Genomic DNA, 8,372 nt, shown 5'->3' with positions numbered 1-8,372 from the left:
TGCAGGACAGATGAACGTTAGCCAAGAGGCCTTTGAGAAGCCAGAGAGGGGACCAGCCCCACCACATACAAAAACAGAACACAAAGCTAAATAATAATAATAATAATAATAATAATAATAATTAATAAGTCATTGGTGCAGTAAAAAGACAAATATATCAATGAACCAGAATGGAATCCAGTAACAGCCCATATATGCATGGGAAATTAGTGTACGATCGATGGGACCAGAAAGAAAAGACTGAATTATTTAATAAATGATACTGGAAACCTAAATATACATTTAAAATATTATGGATAGTTGTAGATAATCATGTAAAAATAAATTTCAAATTAAGGAACTAAAAAAACTATAAAAATATTGTAAGAAATTGTTGAATAATTTGTGTATATACTTAGAATGGAAACAGCCTTCAAAAGCAAAAACACACCCCCACACACAAAAGAAAATACAAAAACACAGAAGAAAAGGTTGATCAACTTGATTCCTTCAAAAATTGAAAACTTTGGAGCCGCTACAGACACTGTAAGCAAAAAGAAAAAACAGGCTAGGGGGACACATCTGGGACATCTAGGACACAGTATCTGTATCCAGGACATCAAAGCGCCTACGAAACCATAAGAAAAAGAGGCAATTATAAGGCAGTTCATGGAGGAGAAAGTTCACACAGCCAAGAGCGTAAAAAGATGTACAATCTCAGTGGTGATCAGAACCAAAATAGCCCACAACAGCCAACGGTCTGCATGCATTAACAGTTATGTGCAACAAAATGACAAAAAATGGACAATGTCCCCCGGGTGGGAAGGGGTGCTCTCTCTCACCATCTGTTGAGGGAAGTGTAAACTGACGTGGCTCTTAGAGTGGTAATTTTGCTATGTCCATTTAAATGAAAAACAAATATACCCTTTGGCCCAGCAATTGCAAGTCTGGGTTTCTATTCTTCACAGTTATGTACACAAAAAACAAGTATACAAGCATTTATCTTAAAATTGCAGCAACCAGCTACCTGGGCAGGAAGGGTCCAGCAGTGGTTCGGTCACACTGCTGAGTGCTTCATTTCTTATATACTGAATGCTGTTTAAAACCACAGTGGATATTTATTTACTGATGTAGAATTGTTGCAAAAACATACAGCTAACGTTACACACCATGGGAGCCTGATTCCAGGTGGGAGACAGGCCCCAGACACCTCAACGCCCGCCAAGGCGTTTGCCCAGCATCCTTGGAGCCCAGGGAAATGACTGTCTGCAGAGGCTCATTCCTTAGAGAGCAGAGACAGGGACAAGGGCTCTAATCAGCCAGGAAGCTCTTCCTGGACAGTCACCTGCTAGAGGTGTGGACAGTCCCAGTACATCAAGGCAAAAGCCTGGGCTGCAGGAGGGGCCCACAGCCCTCTCTCCTATCAGTCCCTAAGCTGTGGGAGAAACACGGCTGGAATGAGTTCAATATTCTGAAAAACAACAGGGTTGTCACCCTAATGAAATCTCCAAACCACTGAACTTGCTTACTTTACTGAATGGCTTTTCATGTTGAATCTCAGATGCAGGGGCTGCATTTTTGGTTCAGTCCTCAGGGCCTCCGAAGTCCTCCTGCCAGGGGGTGGCTATTGGGAGGGCTTCTCAGAGCCCACCATCCTCTCTGGGATTTCCCACTGAAGGTGGGTAACCTTGGGAAGGAGGCACCCAGCACCAGGCCTCCCACAGCCAGTGAATGGAGTGATTTTGATCACTAATCCCGGTGACAGACCTTGCAGGGGACCTTATCATTCCTTGTTGCAGATGACGAAGCTGAGCAAATAAAACTGCACCTGTTTGCACAAACGGCAGAATATACAGTTAGGTTTCTCTGACTCCAAAACGTGTTCTGAACCCAGTTAATGCACAAGTCACAGCCTCGCTCTTGTATTTCCCCTCAAACAATTTTCTGAGACTTCCGGATTTAAAAATATTGGGGTCCAACCAGGTTTACCGGTCTTGGATTTTGTCCAGGCAGGAATCTGAAAAAACTGTGGGGTAGGCAGAGCTGGGTTCTGTCCAGCGGGGTGGTCTGGGTGGGCTCACATCCTTGTTTTGCTTCTTGCTTCTTGCAGTCCTGTGAAGGAAGTGTTAATACCTGGTCTGGGCAACGTGTAGTGACTTGATTGGCCAGGGTTCTGGCTTTCCACCTGGGTTGAGAGGACTCTCTCCAGTGGATTCTATCCTGGGAGTAGGTCCTGTGGAGCTCCACCTCTGCCCTGGGGTGGGTGGAGAAGCAGGTGGGGATTTGCTGGCAGGATCTGTAAGGACCTCCGGAGGCCCCAAACTCTAAAGTTAATGCTCCTTCCCTACCATTCACTTCCAAATAAAAACGATACTAACCTGAAACATGGGGAGGCCCCACAAGTACTGGTTTGCTTCCTGTTCACTTTTTAGATTTTGTTTTTGAGGTACCCAATGTGAAATCCTTTAAACTAGTTAATATTTGGTGGCTGTGCTTTGCTGGCACCCTACTCACAGCCTCAGCGTATCCCTTGTGGCCTTGTAGGACGTTCAGGTTCTCCTTGCAAATGGGGAAACTGAGGCTCAAACACAAGGAAGGCCCAAGGCCACAGAGCATGCTCCCTCTGTTCCTTCAGGAGACCTTCCTTCCGGGAAGGGTTGGCTGGCCCCTCCTAGCCCCTCCACATTTGTCATACTGTCTCTCTGGGAATGACACAGAGAAGAGGGTGCCCATCCACCAGGTGTCCTGTCCCAGGGCCCAGAGAATATAAGGCCCAGAGTGTGGCTGGCCTGGAGCTGCTCACAGTGGGGCAGCCATGCCCTGCTGCTCACGGGCCTGGAGGTGCTGGCAGCCAGGGACGACGTCTGGAAGAAGTGAAGCTGGTGGAGGAGATGGAGCATTTGTTTCCCATGGATGAGCTTACCATGCATGGAGACCACTCCGACGTCTGCCCCACTTCATACTGGACCCCTGCCAGAGGGTGGCCAACCCCAACGGGATCACAAAGGACCCCTACACCCTCAGGCAATGTGGTGCTGTGCTTCCAGGAGAGGGGAGAGCTGGGCTGCCCCAGGGAAACTGGGGTTGGGGTTACTGGTGGGTGATGGGAACATGCAGGGCAGGCCTGGAGGTAGAGGGTGGGTGGGGGGCTGGGGGCATTGAGCAAAGGAACAGAATGAAGAGTGAGGCTAGACACCCTCACTTTGGGGGCACTGAACACCACCCCTAGACCTATCTCTTCTCTTCTTTGACCCAGCCACCTTCTGCCTTATCCTTCTCGTCTCCCAGCCCCATGAAAAGGTGAGAGCCAGGGGCCTTGGATTGTTGCCCACACCCCACCCTTCCGGGTCTTTGGCAGTGCACGTAGACCAGTCCCACTTTTTCTTCAACATCTCCTGGGTGGGCACGCACGAGAAGGTTCTGAGAGCTGAGCTCCATGTATTTAACTTCTACCATCTGCACAGGACCCCAGCTCACTACAAGGCCCAGCATTTCCACAGCATGAGCGGGGCCTGCTAAGGAGCGAACCCTCCAGGGACAGGCCAGGACACTGCTTGCTGGTCTGCACTGGTCCCAGCTGAACCTAGGTAGAGGCCTGGGAAGGGACGACCCTACAGATGCACTCCCCTGAGTTCAGCTTGCCACAGATGGTGGGCACAGAGGCAGCTGGACCTAGGTTTTGGACTCTCGGCCTGGCTGAGGGAATGCTTTCTTTCTCTGGAGTGGGGAGGCCTGTGGGGAGAGTGTGTGGGGGGGGAGAGAAGCCATGGAAGCAGCCCCTCTTCTGCAGGGCCACCCTGGAGGAGACAGGATGGGCATCCCCAGCAGCAGGCATTGATGTGGCTCAGGGCAGGGCCTCTGTGTGTCAGGGGAGAATTTAGCAAGTTCCCAAAGGCACTCTTTCCTTCCTTCCCTGTCCCCCTCCACTGCTTCCCCCTCTCTCTGTCATCAGTCATGTTTCCTGTACCATTATTCTGTTTTCTGAGGGTCAAGGAGGTAATGGCTCTGTTCCCAAAGAGATCCCCTCCTCGGAGGGCAGGCAGGCTCTCAGTGAACTAGTAACAGGCAAGATGTACCAAGGCTCTGGTAGGGACTGCAAGACACAGACGATGGATTCCCACAAGGATTCCAAGAAAGGCTGGCACGGAAGGCGGCATTGCACGGTTCATGCCACTGCCATTGATGATGACTGACAATTAAGTTCGCGAACTCATCCTAGGAAAAAGTGCTGCATCCCTCACTGCTGAATATCACTACTGTCACCTTCAAAGTACTGCCCTTGGGAAGCTATGCACTGATGCCAGCACTTAGTCCACCCTTCAAAGCAATTTTGGAACTCTTTTTCTGGAATGGCCATCAGAGCTGTTGTTGTATTACCCTCGATGTCCTGAATGTCATCCAAATGTCTTCTTTTCAACATTTCCTTTATCTTTCGGTAAAGAAAGAAGTCATTGGGGACCAGATCAGGTGAGTAGGGAGGGTGGTCCAATAAAGCTATTTATTTACTGGCTAAAAACTCCCTCACAGACAGTGCCGTGTGTGAGCTGGTGCATTGTCGTGATGCAAGAGCCATGAATTGTTGGCGAAAAGTTCAGGTTGTCTAACTTGCAGCTTTTTTCCTTCTCTTTTGCGAATGAGCGCTCAGCTCCTCTCTGATTGCCATGTCTCTATGTGGAAGTCTACCAAATCCTGAGATCAACGCCAGAGCCAGAGCGAGGGGACGTTCTCTCAACCAGGCACCTGCCTCTGACCTCCCAAGGATGCCTGGTATTTGATGTCACCCAGCGGGCAGGTGGGAGGGCCTCAGTTCCCTGGGCTGGGGGCGAGGGAGGCAGTGGAGTTGGGTGCCCACTGTGCGTCAGACACTCTGTGCTTCCCCTGCATCGTCTCAGGTAAGCCCCCTGGGCCCTACCCAAACTGAAACCCAGGCTTCCTGGCTCCAGTTCCGAGGGGGCGAGATCAGGCTTGAGCGGCCCAGGTCACCACACACAGGTTCTGGGTAGCCACACTGCTTTCCACTCTTTCAGTGATGCCCAAAGCAGAGGATCTGGGTCAGCGCACAAATACCTTTAATTGAAAAATGTTTCTATTTTGAAATAATTTCTAACTTACAGAAAAGTTAAGAGAATGGCAGGGAACTCCCATGTGCCCTTGACCCAGATTCACCAATTATTTATGTCTCTGCCCCATGTGCTTTTATGCACTTTCTCTCCCTCCACACACACATGCACACAGCACCTCCACCCTACACACATTCACCCCCCCACACACACCATGCCCCTTACAAACACACCACGCCACACACACACCATACCACACATGCCACACATACATACAAACACACACTACCCCCACCCCCACACACGTTACCCACCACGTACACAAATAACACACAATCCACACACACCACACATACATACATATGCCACACACATGCCACAAACATGCCACATGCACACCACACACAAAGCACGCCATACATCCACACAACCACACACACATTTTTGTTCTTGAACATTTGAGAGTAAGTTGCAGACATCACTTGTCGTTACCCCTAAGTATTTCAGTGTGTTTTTCCTAAGAACGAGGATACTCTCTTAGGTACCCACAATATAATTATCAAAGTCAAGAAATGTGATACGGACATAATACTATTATCTGATTTGAATTCCCTATTTAACTGTTGTCAGCTCTCCCACACTGCCCTCTGCAGCCCCCCACCCCCCTGTCCAGGACACACACTGCCTTGGGTCGTCCACCCTGTTAGTCTCCTTCAAGAAGAGACTTTCTCCCGCTTTCCTAGCCTTCATGACCTTCACAATTTGGACTTTGCTGGATGTTCTTAGTTTGGGTCCTTGGGATGTTTCCCCACGATTATTAGGGTTAGGGGAGGCACTTCTAGCAGAGATGGTGTGGTGTCCCCTGAGGGCATGGCCTTGGCAGACACCATAAACTTTTGTCCTTGTATCTGTCATGTTGATGACCTTGATCCTTTGGGAAGGTGGGTTCCCCCAGGCTCCTGCACACTACATCACTCTTTCCCCCCTTTGAGCTCAGTAAGTAATTTGTGGGAAAATGCTTTAGAGATCATGTGGCTATCCTGTTCCTCATCAAACTTTAGCTTGCTGGGTTTTACCTTCATTGATGAGTTTTGCCTGAATCCATGATTACTATGATGGTTGCCAAAGGATTTTCTAACTCCATCATCCCTTCCACACTTATTATTGGCATTTACTGGAAGGAAGAGCTGTCCATGCTTACTTATTTATATTATTTATATCAGAATGGGCTCATGGAATTTTATTTTGTTCAGTAGGTTATAATCCATTAGTATCATCATTTGTTTTGATGCTCAGATATCCTCAGTCTTGGCCAGGAGCTGCCTTAAGTGAGCTCTTGTGGCCTTTTGACATATTCCCATAGCTTTTGGAAACTTCCTTACCTCCTGGCACAGCAAGATGGCTCAGGCTCATGCTGTGCTTCCCCGGGCGATCTGGAGTTGGGCATTTCTCTGAAGAGTCCTATTCCTCCTAGCATGGGGCACAGCCTGCCACTCTCCTGGTTGGCTGGCTGTTGGATGGTGGATGCAGTCCTCCTCAGAGGTGGGTAGGCAGTGGAGTTTATGAAGCTTAGGGAAGGAAGCAGGTCACTGGCCCATCAAGGGAAGTCAGGCACACCTGTATCCCTGTGCAGCTGAGACAGAGCAGTCAAGGGAAAGGCCTCTCTGCTCCTTACCCTTCGTCCCCTTGACACACCCACCTGGATCCCAGGTGAGACTACTGGAGGTGTAATGAAGTCAGAGCAAGAGTCTTACCTTGAGAGTAAGCTGCCAAACAGGTGGTAGAAAGAGAAAGATGTCTTCCCCTGTGTTCCATTGTAGACACATGGCATTTCTTAGATAAAAGTGACGCGAATGAGAAAGAAGAGACCGCTGCCAGCAATCCTTTAGTGTGTTATCAACAAAAAACACTTAAGTGGAAATTTTAGAACAGATGTGAATTAAATATCCATCTATAGTGAACTAACCTGTGAATAAATGATCATCCATCCATTCATTTTTTTCTTCCTCCCTTCTTCCCTCCCTCCTTTCCTCCTTTCTTTCCTCCCTTCCTCCCTTCCTCACTCCTTTCTTCCTCCCTTCTTTCCTTCTTTCCTGCTCCATCCACCATCCCTCCATCTCTCCATCCATCCACCTACTTATCCATCCACTAATCTAAGTTATGGAGAAGATATTGAAGACGGTGTTCATAGCAAGATATTGATAACATCGTGGAATTTAAAAAAAACTGGTTACTGAAGTCTTTACAATATGATCCTATTTTTGTTTACAACTATTTGCATAGGGAAAGCACCAGAAGGAAATGCGTTACAGCTGACGCTGTGTTTTCTCTGTTTATTGAGATCTTGTAGGATTTTGTTTTCTTCTTACTTAGCTATGTTTTCTATATTTCTACAATGAAAATATATTATCAAGAGGAAAAACCAACTACAGTTATTTTTAAAAGAAAACAGATGTGCTTTTGGATTTGGGCAGAATGGAACACTGACTGGGAGTGAGGTGTGTCTGCTAGTGGAGCAGGGACCTCTCCAGGCCTTGCCAGCCAGGCTGTGGGTCTGCCTTCTCAATAGGGTTATGCTGACCTCTGAGGCCTCTCACCACTCGGGGCTCCCAGGCCAATCTAAGATTCCATTCAAGGACCATTTCTTGGTGTCCTACAGACATGGAGATGAAGGCAGGCAGGTCTCAACCCTTCACGCATTGAGATTGTAGTCAAAGTCCTGTGTTTGAAGGAGACACTCACGTCTAGTGAGGGTGATGAAATAAACACTAGTTCACATACAAGGTGTCAAAGCAGGTGGTGCGGGGCTGGGCTGGGAGCGTCTAGGAACGGGTTTAACTGGACCTTCTGCAGTGCCAGGCCTGGTGCAGGGCTGGTGTTGGGCCATGTCTGCTACTTAATGAAGACACAGGGGAGATAATGGGACCAAGGGGAGGGGGAGCAGCCTGCGTGAGGTAGGATCGGCGTGTCAGAGAGGACGGCAGAGCAGGCACACAGTCGGCACTAGTAAACGTGTAGAATGAGGGAATAGATGAATGAATGAGCTGGGCCTAGGACCGGGCTTCTCCATCTCAGTACTGCTGACATCGGGGCTGGATGAATATTTCTTCACTGGGTTGCGGTGGTTTCCTCTGTCTGCTTTGCAGGATGTTTAATAGGGTCCTTGACCTCTCCCACTAGATGCCAGTAGCAATTCTTCACCCCTAACCCAGTTGTGACAACCAAAAACATCTCCACACATTACCAAATGCGCGTTGGGAGCAAAATCACACCAGTTGAAAACCGCTGGTCGAGAGGGATGAGTAGGAGCTCAGGCAGGTAAGAAGGGAGTGG

This window comes from Rhinolophus sinicus, linkage group LG07, assembly GCF_036562045.2.
Source record: "Rhinolophus sinicus isolate RSC01 linkage group LG07, ASM3656204v1, whole genome shotgun sequence".
Classification (NCBI taxonomy): Eukaryota; Metazoa; Chordata; class Mammalia; order Chiroptera; family Rhinolophidae; genus Rhinolophus; species Rhinolophus sinicus.
Note: the sequence above shows the minus strand (reverse complement) of the source record.